At 29.2% G+C, this 12,576-nt stretch overlaps 1 long non-coding RNA gene across 1 annotated transcript; it reads right to left on the minus strand.

Moving 5' to 3' along the window:
- Positions 1–4,474: 4,474 nt before the first annotated feature.
- On the minus strand, positions 4,475–5,763 carry LOC135950289 (uncharacterized). The gene is made up of 2 exons (XR_010575941.1): positions 5,623–5,763; positions 4,475–5,553 (listed from the first exon to the last, which is right to left on the minus strand). It is a non-coding gene; the product is annotated as an uncharacterized LOC135950289 (long non-coding RNA).
- Between the last annotated feature and the right edge of the window lie 6,813 nt (positions 5,764–12,576).

Genomic DNA, 12,576 nt, shown 5'->3' on the forward strand with positions numbered 1-12,576 from the left:
GAAATAATTTCTATAAATAATGAATTCACTTTTTAAATTTTCATACGAAAAACCCCAAATAAATAATAATAAGCGGTCATTATCGCCGAGATATAAGAAAAAACAGTAAAAAACTTTTCACTAGAAAACGAGTTAGAGTTCTAACTCGTTTTCTATGTATTTTCGTCAGTTTTTAATTCCCGGGATTCCCGACTAAAAACCCCGGGAATCGGGTAGTGAAAAATTGGCAAAATTCCCGGGAAATTTGTACCGAGAATTCCCGGGATAAAAACCCTATGCCTGACTTCAAATTAGCCACGTCCACTGACAATGATATCAAACTTTGGACAGATTCCCTTTATTGTGTAATTCCCCAAGAACACTTTATTAAGCAAAGATTCGGCAACGTTGATAGAGCTTGATGTATAATACAATTTGTTATAAATAATTTGGAAATAGTGAAAAATTAATTTATTAAAGAATTAGTTACTCAATTTAAAACCCGAATTAATGAACGACATAAAAAAGTTCTTAATAAGTTTATATTGCATTTGAATTCAGGATCATGTCCAACTAGCTCAAATTTTTTAAAGCATAGCTCCAAAACGGAAACTAAAGGGTTTGTTAGTCAATTGTTTTGTAGATTGTTCAGGAGTTAATCTGATCAGAATATTTTTGTTGAAAATTTAATAATGGACTTTGTTTTCGAATGTTTTTTAACATTATCAATACTTGAATTGTTAACTTTAACGTTATTTTTGGTTTTTCTTAAACAATAAAATATTAAAAAACCGAAATCAAAACTTCATTCTTTACTTTTTTAAAAAAATTTAAATTATTTGAATAATTCGATTAATTTTAAACGTGTGATCGAATAATTCGAACAAGTTAAAATCTCTTATTCGAATTATTCGTTTTATTCGAACAAGAGAAAAATCGAATAATTCGAATACCCTAGTATTAATATTTGTCAAAAAAAATTTACAAAAACAAAATTTATGAATGTTTAAGTAATTTTCCTAGGGGGACCTTTTATGGGGACTAGGCTTAAATGTTGTCCGATTATCGCCATACTTTACAGTATAATTTCAAAATTTTATCAAAATTTGCCGCATAATCAACATATTTATGATAGCTAAAACAGTATTCCGGGGAGACATTTGTATGGGGGCCAGGTGAAATCATAGACCGATATTGCCCATTTTCAATACCAAACAAACCTTATGAACAGAGAGTATTTGTGGAAAAATTCACAGTTTGGGCCCTATCGTGTTTCCAACATACAGCTAGATCATCATAAAATCTTATAAGGATCCAAAATATATATACTATAGGGGAAGCCGAGCCACAATGCCCCAAAATGGCGCACCTCGGGTATATCAAAAATTAAAAATTATGCCAAATTTTTGATTGCGATCCAATTTGAAAGATTTTTATATGTATAATCTACTAGAAGATATCTACAACATAGCTTTAGCTATTTTTGTAGAAAATTATATCCTCTTTTCAAAAATGTAAAACAATTTTAAGAATTAAAAAAACTATAGAAGACTTTTTTCAAAAATATGGGAATAAAAAATGGTAGCTGTTTTTTTTTGGAAAAATTTTAATTTTTAAAATGCTAACAGTATTATTGGTTGAAATTTCTATAAAAATATGTCTACTTCGGAAGGCTCTGGACCACGCAATAAGTAATACGAATTTTCAAGAAAATCGAGAAAGAATTGAATCCGTTATTAGCAAAAAAGCGGACCAATGTAGGTAAAAAAAAATAAAATTTTACCTTTCAAATGCGAATAACTCGTAAGCTATAAGCGATAATATTCCATATATATATCTTTCAAATCGGATCGAAAACACCATTGGCATCATTTTTAATTTTTGATATACCCGAGATGCTCCACTTTGGGGCATTGTGGCTCGGCTGGCCCTTGGTGTTATAAGCCCATATTCAAAACTTAAACTTATACGATATTCTTTATCGTACCTTACATTCGATTTCTCCAACATCTACAACCACGAAAGAGTTTTTTTCAAAACAAGTTTTATTAAAACTAAAGAAAAAAACAATTTAAATTATATCTTATTTTTAATCATTATTTCATTAATGTGCTGTTTTTCTATAGCGAATGAGCGTTTTGAGTGGACGTTTTACATGTATTTTGTTTTTGTTACAATAACAAAACACATGTTAAATTACCACTCAAAGTACTCGTTCGCTATAGAAAAACAGCACATAAATTCCTAAAAAAAAACTCAAATGTTTATATAAAAATAATCTCAAATACCACATTTTTTTGCTATTACCTAATTTGTTTGAATTATTATGTTTTGTTTGTTTTTTAGGTTTTTGTTCATCTATATAAATAAAAATCAAATATCGTTCGTTGGTAATTGCATCAGTAGAGAACGGCCGGACCGATTTAGACAAATTTGTTTAAATGTTTTACGGAATGAAAGATTGAAAACGCCCACTTTTACGCCCATTTTTTTCGATTTATCTAAAATCGGAAAACGGCTATATCGACTTGGCTAATTTTTTGTTTAAATGATCATAGTAATCCAATTTAAGTTTTCAATGAAAGAAAAATTTACCACGCCAATTTTTTTCGATATATCTAAAAACGCTAATAACTTTGTCAATAAGCGTTTAATCAAGAAAAAGAGCTCGATCTGTGATCACTCATATTTCTGACAAAAACTCGATTTTTTATATAATAACTCAAAATATCTAAATTCGCTAATAACTTGGCCAATAAGCGTTTAAACAAGAAAAGGAGCTCGATCTGTGATCACTCATATTTCTGACAAAAACTCGATTTTTTATATAAAAACTCACAATATCTAAATTCGCTTATAACTTGGCCAATAAGCGATTAATCAAGAAAAGGAGCTCGATCTGTGATCACTTATATTTCTGACACTGTATCTGTGATCACTAATTTTTCAGACCAAAATTTGATTACTTATATAAAAACTCAAAATGTGTACGTTGATTTACATGTATTCTGTTGTTGCAAGACTTAGGTTTTTGACAACAAACTATGTCCTATATGAATAAAAGTTATCATACAATAATACGTTTTTTTTTCTTCTCACAAATTCACGAATCGAACAAAAGCATTTTTTTTAACTTGGACAGGACAACGTCTGTCGGGTCAGCTAGTTTTATTAATAAAATACTTAAATATGTACACAAAATTCGTGGTTATCTTTTCAATTTAAAATTAAAATAGAAACAATTCGGTTATTCGAATAATTTAAAATTAACCGATTAAATCTAAACCCCGATTAATTATTTGCTCGAATCGAATAAAAATTTTAACTGAATAACATACATACACCTGATGTAAATGCAATATTATGTTTGAAAATTCGTAACCAAATTCGAAAATTCTAAGCTATGTATGTTCGACAAATTTTTAGAACAGTTAAAATACTCTCTAGATCATGCATGAAACTGATGACAATGCAATATCATGTTCGCAAATTCGAACTTATGTTCGAAAATGTTTGAAAGCTGTTAAAATAATCTCGAAATCATGAGAATTCTTCAAAAATGTTTTTAGTTTTATTCGAATTTCTTACATTTTCAATTTTCGAACTAAAAAATTATGAAAAAAAAACAAAATATTCATGAATTTTACAGAATTTTCATTATAGTACCAGAATATAAGCTTTTCAAAATATGTACATATCGCTCATTTGCTGCAACAACGTCACAATTCAAAAAAAGTCGTTTCGAGAAAAACGACTTTGAATGTTTTATGACATTTTACTATTTCTTAAATAAATTTTCAACAACTCATGCGATTTCTGAAATAAAACCTGATTTAAATTGTAGATATTAATATCTTTCTAATCTGTATTTAACCCAAATTTTTACTTGTCAAATATACGAGAAAACATGAATTTTCACTCTGACGTTTACAACAAAAAAACACTCTCATACAAAAAAATAATTGACTTTTTTTTAAAACTGAAAGACTAAAGAACGGCGCATACGTATTACTCAGTACAAAACACCCGGATTTCGAGTTAAGTATGACGTTGTTGCAGCAAATGAGCGATATGTTCGAAAGTTCGAATTTATTCAAGGAGCTTCAAACCATAGAGAACATAGAGCGGAAACTCGAAAAAAACTCAAAAAAAAAATTACTCAAAAAAGTTACACATACGAGTGTTGTTTTTGTTTTCACATAGTTTTTTCTACTAATACATTCTCACCACTTAGGTTTCTGACAACTGAGTTAGGTCTTTGACAGCAGAGTTTCCGCTCTATGTCTATTCTCTATGCTCCAAACCATAGAGAATTACACATAGAGTGAAAACTAGTAAAAAACTCAAAAAAATACTCAAAATAATCACACATACTAGTGTTGTTATTGTTTTCACATAGTTTTTTCTACTAACACATTCTCACCACTTAGGTTTCTGACAACTGAGTTAGGTCTTTAACACATTCTCTAAAAAGAAGAAAATAAAATGATAAAAAAACATTTTTAGAAAAAGGTTTTATTTAAATGCTCATATAAATTGTATAATATAAAAAAAATAGTTTGATTTAAATTGAAATCTTTTGAATACAATACAAAACTATATTTTATGAAAGTAATGCAAATTTGTATAACTTTATTTTACGTCTTCTTTTCCAGAAAATAACGACATGTCCAATACCATTTCATCCATTAAAATTTCATGCAAACGACTGAAGACTCCAACATCGCGCTTTAGAACATTTTCGAATAACTCAAAATCAATATTATCCAATTCAATAGAAAACTCATCTCCCAATAAGGGATTGTAGATTTTGAACTTTTTCACTTTAATGCCAGCATTTTTGTAGAGACCAAATCCATAGATAATCGTTTGATAGAACTTACTCAAAGGTATCATATGCTTGTCATATGTAAGGGATTTAAATTTGGAGGTCTTTATTTCGTATATAACATCGTTGTCAAATATTAAATCGCCATCTGCATAGAAATAATCACAGTCTAGTTTAGGATTCAATTCTACCGTTTTATATGGCAGTCTTTCAAAATATCTTATAATTTCATGTAAATTATCCTCATTTACTGTGTACTCGTGCGTGTGCTGGTATCGGTTCTCTAAAAAATATTATATGCGAAAGTGATACAAATTTAATACTTTCAATAATATCCATTGCCTGGGTGTTGGAATCTTTAAAAATTTCATAATGTTCTTTAATAGAATCCCGTAGTTTTACATTTTTACCAATAATGTAATCATCCGGATTTTCCAGAATGTGCTCTGTGCGTGAATCCGTTATTTTAATATTATATTTATTGGACAAATGTTTCCTTATAAAATAATCCATAAAAAGTCCATGGGCTGAAAAATAACGATATCTCTCCACATTTTGATTATATTGATATGATCGACCAACATGTTTACTTGCAATATTTGTATTTTCAACTAGAATTTCGAAAAAGTGCTTGACATTTGGAAAATTCCCCAATGATTTATTTGTTATTGTTGTTGCATTTGGTTTATACTTTACCTTAAAGTCATCTGTGTCAATTTCCGACATTTTATTATAATAACGAGTGGCTAAAAAGTAGAATTTTGTTTTCAATTATACTGAACTTTAATAATGATAATTTGTTAATAAATATTTACCAAATAGTATAAATTAATGGTTCTTGTGTATAGTCAGCAAGTTGAATAGTATGTGCAATAAATAAAATTTCGCTCTATCAGCATCTTTTGCCCTGCAGATACACTTCAAATATACAATTAAGTCCTATAAATACGTTTTAGATATTCATACGAGTGGAATAGAAACAAAATATATTTTAGCTGATAACAGAAAATAAACAAAGCTCCAGTTGTATTCATATAATGTGTACTCGTCCCTACAACAAATACCACTATACAAAAACAACAGACATTTTGTTTTTGTTAAAAACCCCAAATGTCAAAAAATGATGAAAAAGAATTCAAAAATAACAAATATTCGTGCTAGAATACACATAAAAAATGTGTATTTCGTAAAATTTCTACACGCATGTTTAAAATTTTGCATTATTTTTTACTTTTAAATCTCTTTTACACTTCTTTAATTTTGTCACTTTCCAAAGTTATCAAAAGTAAACACAAATATTGACAGTTGGAGTATAAACAGCTGATGTTTAGCTGGACTAACGAGTACACCTTATTAAATATAACATGCCAGAGCTTATATGTTTATTTAAACCTCAAATGCCTACTAGGGTCAAAATGCTGTTCATAATGTTTTTAGCAAATTATACACCTAACTCTAAATATGAGTTAGTAAAAAAATGTATGTATAAGAGTTGATGGTTTTTTAATTTTCAACACAGAGTTTTATACATATTTTGATTACCAAAAATTGGAACTCTGTTGTATAATATAAATTCAACCACAAATAATAATAATAATACATAGATTGTCAAAATAAATAAACTTGTATTGGAAGCAAAATTTTGTGTAATAGTGTAGGGACATATTTCGGACATTATTTATTGGAAAATTGTAAATTAAAATATCGAGAATTTATCATAGTATAAAATTAGAAATTACAATAGGTTAGGTTAGTGAGTATAAAAGTGAACAAACAAATTATGCAGGGATTGTCATCTAATAATTCATTTTATTGTATATACTAGGGTAATCGAATAATTCGATTGTTCTCTTGTTCGAATAAAACGAGTAATTCGATCACACGTTTAAAATTAATCGAATTATTCGAATAATTAAATTTTTTTTTAAAAAAGTAAAGAATGAAGGTTTGATGTCGATTTTTAAATATTTTATTGTAAAGAAAAACAAAAAATAACGTTAAAGTTAACAATTCAAGTATTCATAATGTTAAAAAAACATTCGAAGATTAACTCCCGAACAATCTACAAAACAATTGACTAGCAAACCCTTTAGTTTCCGTTTTGGAGCTATGCTTTAAAAAATTTGAGCTAGTTGGACATGATCCTGAATTCGAATACAATATAAATGTATTTAGAACTTTTCTATGTCGTTCATTAACTCGGCTTAATAAAGTGGTCTTGGGGAATTACACAATAAAGGGTATCTGTCCAAAGTTTGATATCTTTGTCAGTGAACGTGGCTAATTTGTAGTCAGGCAGTGCATGATTGACGCATTTACAAATACGCAAAAAGTTTATTACCATGTTATACAAAGGTGTTTAAAATCATGTATAAGACGAACTCCATGCTTTTCTTTCAACAAAACGTTAGTTTGCAATATTTGTGTTTATCATTCGATTTATTAAATATTACGTACGCGGTTAATAACATCACTTATATACATATATTTTAAGATCATGGCCTCAATATCACTTTCGATGACCATTTCAAAATCACATTTTCCATCATATTCAACTCCACTTTAATCTAAGTTAATATTTTGATTATTAATTGCGATTCTTCTAAGATTTCGCCAGCTAAATAACAAATATTTTCTTCCGTACCTTTTATTTTCATTGGTTCAAGTCCTAAGTTAAACATTTTGAAAGATTTGTTTTTAGAATTGTAACTTCTTGCAGTAATATTTATATATTTATAGAAAGAGATATCGGAACACTCATCTACAGTGATCGAAAGTCCCTTTGTCTTTAGTTATTTGTCGAATTTCAGAAACAATACAATTTTTGTGAGTCATTATTACTTATTTAAATTTGAAATTATGAAAAATTTTAAGCAATTTAATAAATTTAAATATATGTGAATATTTATTCGTTTTATTCGATTACTCTACATAAAATTGTTCGAATTATTCGTGATACGAAAATGGCCATTTTTAAATTGTTCGAATAATTATTCGTAAGAAATGATTCGATTAATCGAACGATCATTAGTCGAATGAATACATATGAGGATCTGCAGAACGAATGGTGCTTTTTCGCATTTTTTGGCATATTGTTTTTTTCGTATTTTTTGTAATATTTGGATTGAAATCTTTTAGAAACAATCAAGTTAGCAAAAATTTGTTTACTAAGGAAATGGTTTTTTAAAAAATTGATGCTTAACAAAACGTACAATACTAGTATAAAACGAGTAAAATAATATATTTAATATCAATGTGTAATTTGTTTATATAATAGTGCAGGATTAAAAACATTCATTCAAAATATTACAGTTTATAAAAAACGCATAAAAACGTACTTTTTAATTTAATTTTTAACAAAACGTATTTTTTTACATTATTTAAAAACAAAATTTATACACACAAATTTACTTTTAAGAGTTCCTAAACAATGGACCAATTTCGGAATAATTTTGTTTTTATTCCAACGCTTTTGAGATACATACATGTATATCTTAAAAAACATGTATATCTTAAAAAACAGACTCTGGACTAATTTCAATATACAGGGCTGTCACTAGGGTATTCAATCGATTAACCGTTAATCGGTTAACCGATTAATTTTGGACGGTTAACTGTTCGAATAATTAAAATTGCAGATTTTCAAATAACAAATAAACCGATTAATTTGTGTCGATTAATCGATTAACCGAAATTCCTTTTGTTGCATTTTAACATATTTTTTTGTATATATTTTTCCATTACAATTCAAATATAAATTTCAAATTAAAATTATTTCAAACATCCTAGAAAAATATTTAGTAAGAATAACAACTGACATATTTAATTTACATGTATTTGCAACTTTGTTCGCATTTATATGTACAGAACTTAATGAAACTATCAAAAGTATTCAATATATAAAATAATCCAAAAAAGGACACCAATGGTATAACGAAAGATTTGATATGCTTAGAAAATACTAAAAAAACTGAGATATTGGATATTCTTCATCATGCTTTCGATTTCTCCAACATCTACAATCGAGAGTTTTTTCCAAGTCAAGTTTTATTAAATCTAAAGAAAACAAGTAAGAGTGCTATATTCGGCTGTGCCGAATCTTATATACCCTTCACCAAATTATACTTCAAAATTTTAAATATTTTTAGGTAAACAAAATTTAATTTTTTTTCCAGTTGTTTTTTGAATTTTTTGAAAAAAAAAATTTTTCGATTGTTATTTTAAATTTAATTATTTTTTTTTTTAAATTTAAAATTTTTTTTTTTAAATTTTAAAAAATATTTTTTTTTTTAAATTTAAAAAATTTTTTTTTTTTAAATTAAAAAATTTTTTTTTTTTGTTTTTTCAATTTTTTTTTTTTTAAAAAAAAATTCGGGTTCAAAATTTTTTTTCCCGATTTTGACCCATTGTAGGTCCAGCTTACTATGGTCTTATATACGTCGTTGCAAATGTCTTTGAAATATCTATCATTAGATATCCATATTGTCTATATTAATGTCTTAGTAATCCAGATATAGGTAAAAAATAGGTCAAAAATAGAGGTTGTCTTGGTTTTTTCCTCATATCTCAGCCATTTGTGGACCGATTTTGCTGATTTTAAATAGCAAAATTCTCGAAAGCATGTCTGACCGAATTATTGAAGATTTGGATCCCGAAGATATCTGGGGTCTTCAGAAAACTGATTTCAACAGACAGACAGACAGACAGACGGACAGACAGACAGACAGACAGACAGACGGACATGGCTTAATCGACTCCGCTATCTATAAGGATCCAGAATATATATACTTTATAGGGTCGGAAATGAAAAATGTAGAAATTACAAACGGAATGACAAACTTATATATACCCTTCTCACGAAGCTGAAGGGTATAAAAGTCGTTTAAAACGAAAAAAAAATTAAATAATATTCTTTTTTTAAAAGATCTCACCAGGACACACTTAGAAAGGTGACTGCGATGAAACAACTGATTATTTTTATACCCTTCAGCTTCGTGAGAAGGGTATATATAAGTTTGTCATTCCGTTTGTAATTTCTACATTTTTCATTTCCGACCCTATAAAGTATACATATTCTGGATCCTTATAGATAGCGGAGTCGATTAAGCCATGTCCGTCTGTCTGTCTGTCTGTCTGTCTGTCTGTCTGTCTGTCTGTCTGTCTGTCTGTCTGTCTGTCTGTCTGTCTGTCTGTCTGTCTGTCTGTCTGTCTGTCTGTCTGTCTGTCTGTCTGTCTGTCTGTCTGTCTGTCTGTCTGTCTGTCTGTCTGTCTGTCTGTCTGTCTGTCTGTCTGTCTGTCTGTCTGTCTGTCTGTCTGTCTGTCTGTCTGTCTGTCTGTCTGTCTGTCTGTCTGTCTGTCTGTCTGTCTGTCTGTCTGTCTGTCTGTCTGTCTGTCTGTCTGTCTGTCTGTCTGTCTGTCTGTCTGTCTGTCTGTCTGTCTGTCTGTCTGTCTGTCTGTCTGTCTGTCTGTCTGTCTGTCTGTCTGTCTGTCTGTCTGTCTGTCTGTCTGTCTGTCTGTCTGTCTGTCTGTCTGTCTGTCTGTCTGTCTGTCTGTCTGTCTGTCTGTCTGTCTGTCTGTCTGTCTGTCTGTCTGTCTGTCTGTCTGTCTGTCTGTCTGTCTGTCTGTCTGTCTGTCTGTATGTCTGTCTGTCTGTCTGTCTGTCTGTCTGTCTGTCTGTCTGTCTGTCTGTCTGTCTGTCTGTCTGTCTGTCTGTCTGTCTGTCTGTCTGTCTGTCTGTCTGTCTGTCTGTCTGTCTGTCTGTCTGTCTGTCTGTCTGTCTGTCTGTCTGTCTGTCTGTCTGTCTGTCTGTCTGTCTGTCTGTCTGTCTGTCTGTCTGTCTGTCTGTCTGTCTGTCTGTCTGTCTGTCTGTCTGTCTGTCTGTCTGTCTGTCTGTCTGTCTGTCTGTCTGTATGTCTGTCTGTCTGTCTGTCTGTCTGTCTGTCTGTCTGTCTGTCTGTCTGTCTGTCTGTCTGTCTGTCTGTCTGTCTGTCTGTCTGTCTGTCTGTCTGTCTGTCTGTCTGTCTGTCTGTCTGTCCGTCTGTCTGTCTGTTGAAATCAGTTTTCTGAAGACCCCAGATATCTTCGGGATCCAAATCTTCAATAATTCGGTCAGACATGCTTTCGAGAATTTTGCTATTTAAAATCAGCAAAATCGGTCCACAAATGGCTGAGATATGAGGAAAAAACCAAGACAACCTCTATTTTTGACCTATTTTTTTACCTATATCTGGATTACTAAGACATTAATATAGACAATATGGATATCTAATGATAGATATTTCAAAGACATTTGCAACGACGTCTATAAGACCATAGTAAGTTGGACCTACAATGGGTCAAAATCGGGAAAAAAATGTTGAACCCGAATTTTTTTTTTTTTTTTTAAAAAATTGAAAAAACAAAAAAAAAATTTTTAAAAATTTAAAAAAAAAAAAATTTTTAAATTTAAAAAAAAAAAATTTTTAAAATTTAAAAAAAAAAAATTTAAATTTAAAAAAAAAAATAATTAAATTTAAAATAACAATCGAAAAAATTTTTTTTTTCAAAAAATTCAAAAAACAACTGGAAAAAAAATTAAATTTTGTTTACCTAAAAATATTTAAAATTTTGAAGTATAATTTGGTGAAGGGTATATAAGATTCGGCACAGCCGAATATAGCACTCTTACTTGTTTTTATTCAGTTTGAATTGTCAATTCACTTGTGGTTGTTGTGGCGAAAAATACAACAAAGAAAAAAGCAAAAACAACAACAGGCAACTTTGACAGTTCACCTACTTTTTAAAAATGATAGAAATAGAAAAAAACCAAAAAAATTTTAAAATTACATAAACAAATTTAATATTTAACAAGTAAGAGAGCTATATTGGGCTGTGCCGAATCTTATATACCCTTCACCAAATTATACTTTAAAATAAAAATTTTAAATATTTTTAGGTAAACCAAAATTAAATTTTGTTCCAGTTGTTTTTTCAATATTGTTTTTAATTTCTTTTTTAAATTTTACAATTTTTAAAAAAATTTTTTAGTTTTTAATTTTTTTTTTAATATTTCGTGTTAAAGAATATTTTTTCCGATTTTGACCCATTGTAGGTCCAACTTACTATGGTCTTATATACGTCGTTGCACAGGTCTTTGAAATATCTATCATTAGATATCCATATTGTCTATATTAATGATTTAGTAATCCAGATATGGGTCAAAAATCGAGGTTGTCCTGTTTTTTTCCTTATATCTCAGCCATTTGTGGACCGATTTTCTCGATTTTAAATAGCAACCGAGCCGGAAGAATTTCGGAGATATTGATCATTCGTGTATGTAAGTTATTTGGGTGCTTCAGAAAGTTGATTGCAACACACAGACGGACATGGCTATATCGACTCCGCTATCTATAACGATTCAGAATATATATACTTTGTGGGGTCGCAAATGAAAAATGTAGAAATTACAAACGGAATGACAAACTTATATATACCCTTGCCACTCGTGGTGAAGGGTATAAAAAAAATTTTAATTTTAAAAAATTTAAAAAAATGTTAAACTAACAATTCGAATAAAAATTTATTTAAAAAAAATTAAAAAAACAACTTTGGAACAAAAATAAATTTTGTTTACCTAAAAATATTTAAAAATTGTATTTTGAAGTATAATTTGGTGAAGGGCATTGTAGAATTAGCAAGGTACAATTATTAGATAGTATGTTCTCAATTATACATTCCCTATAACGTCAAACAAAAGAAAATTAAAAAATATAAAAAGGAAATGCCAAAAA

This window comes from Calliphora vicina, chromosome 2 (assembly GCF_958450345.1).
Source record: "Calliphora vicina chromosome 2, idCalVici1.1, whole genome shotgun sequence".
Taxonomy (NCBI): Eukaryota; Metazoa; Arthropoda; class Insecta; order Diptera; family Calliphoridae; genus Calliphora; species Calliphora vicina.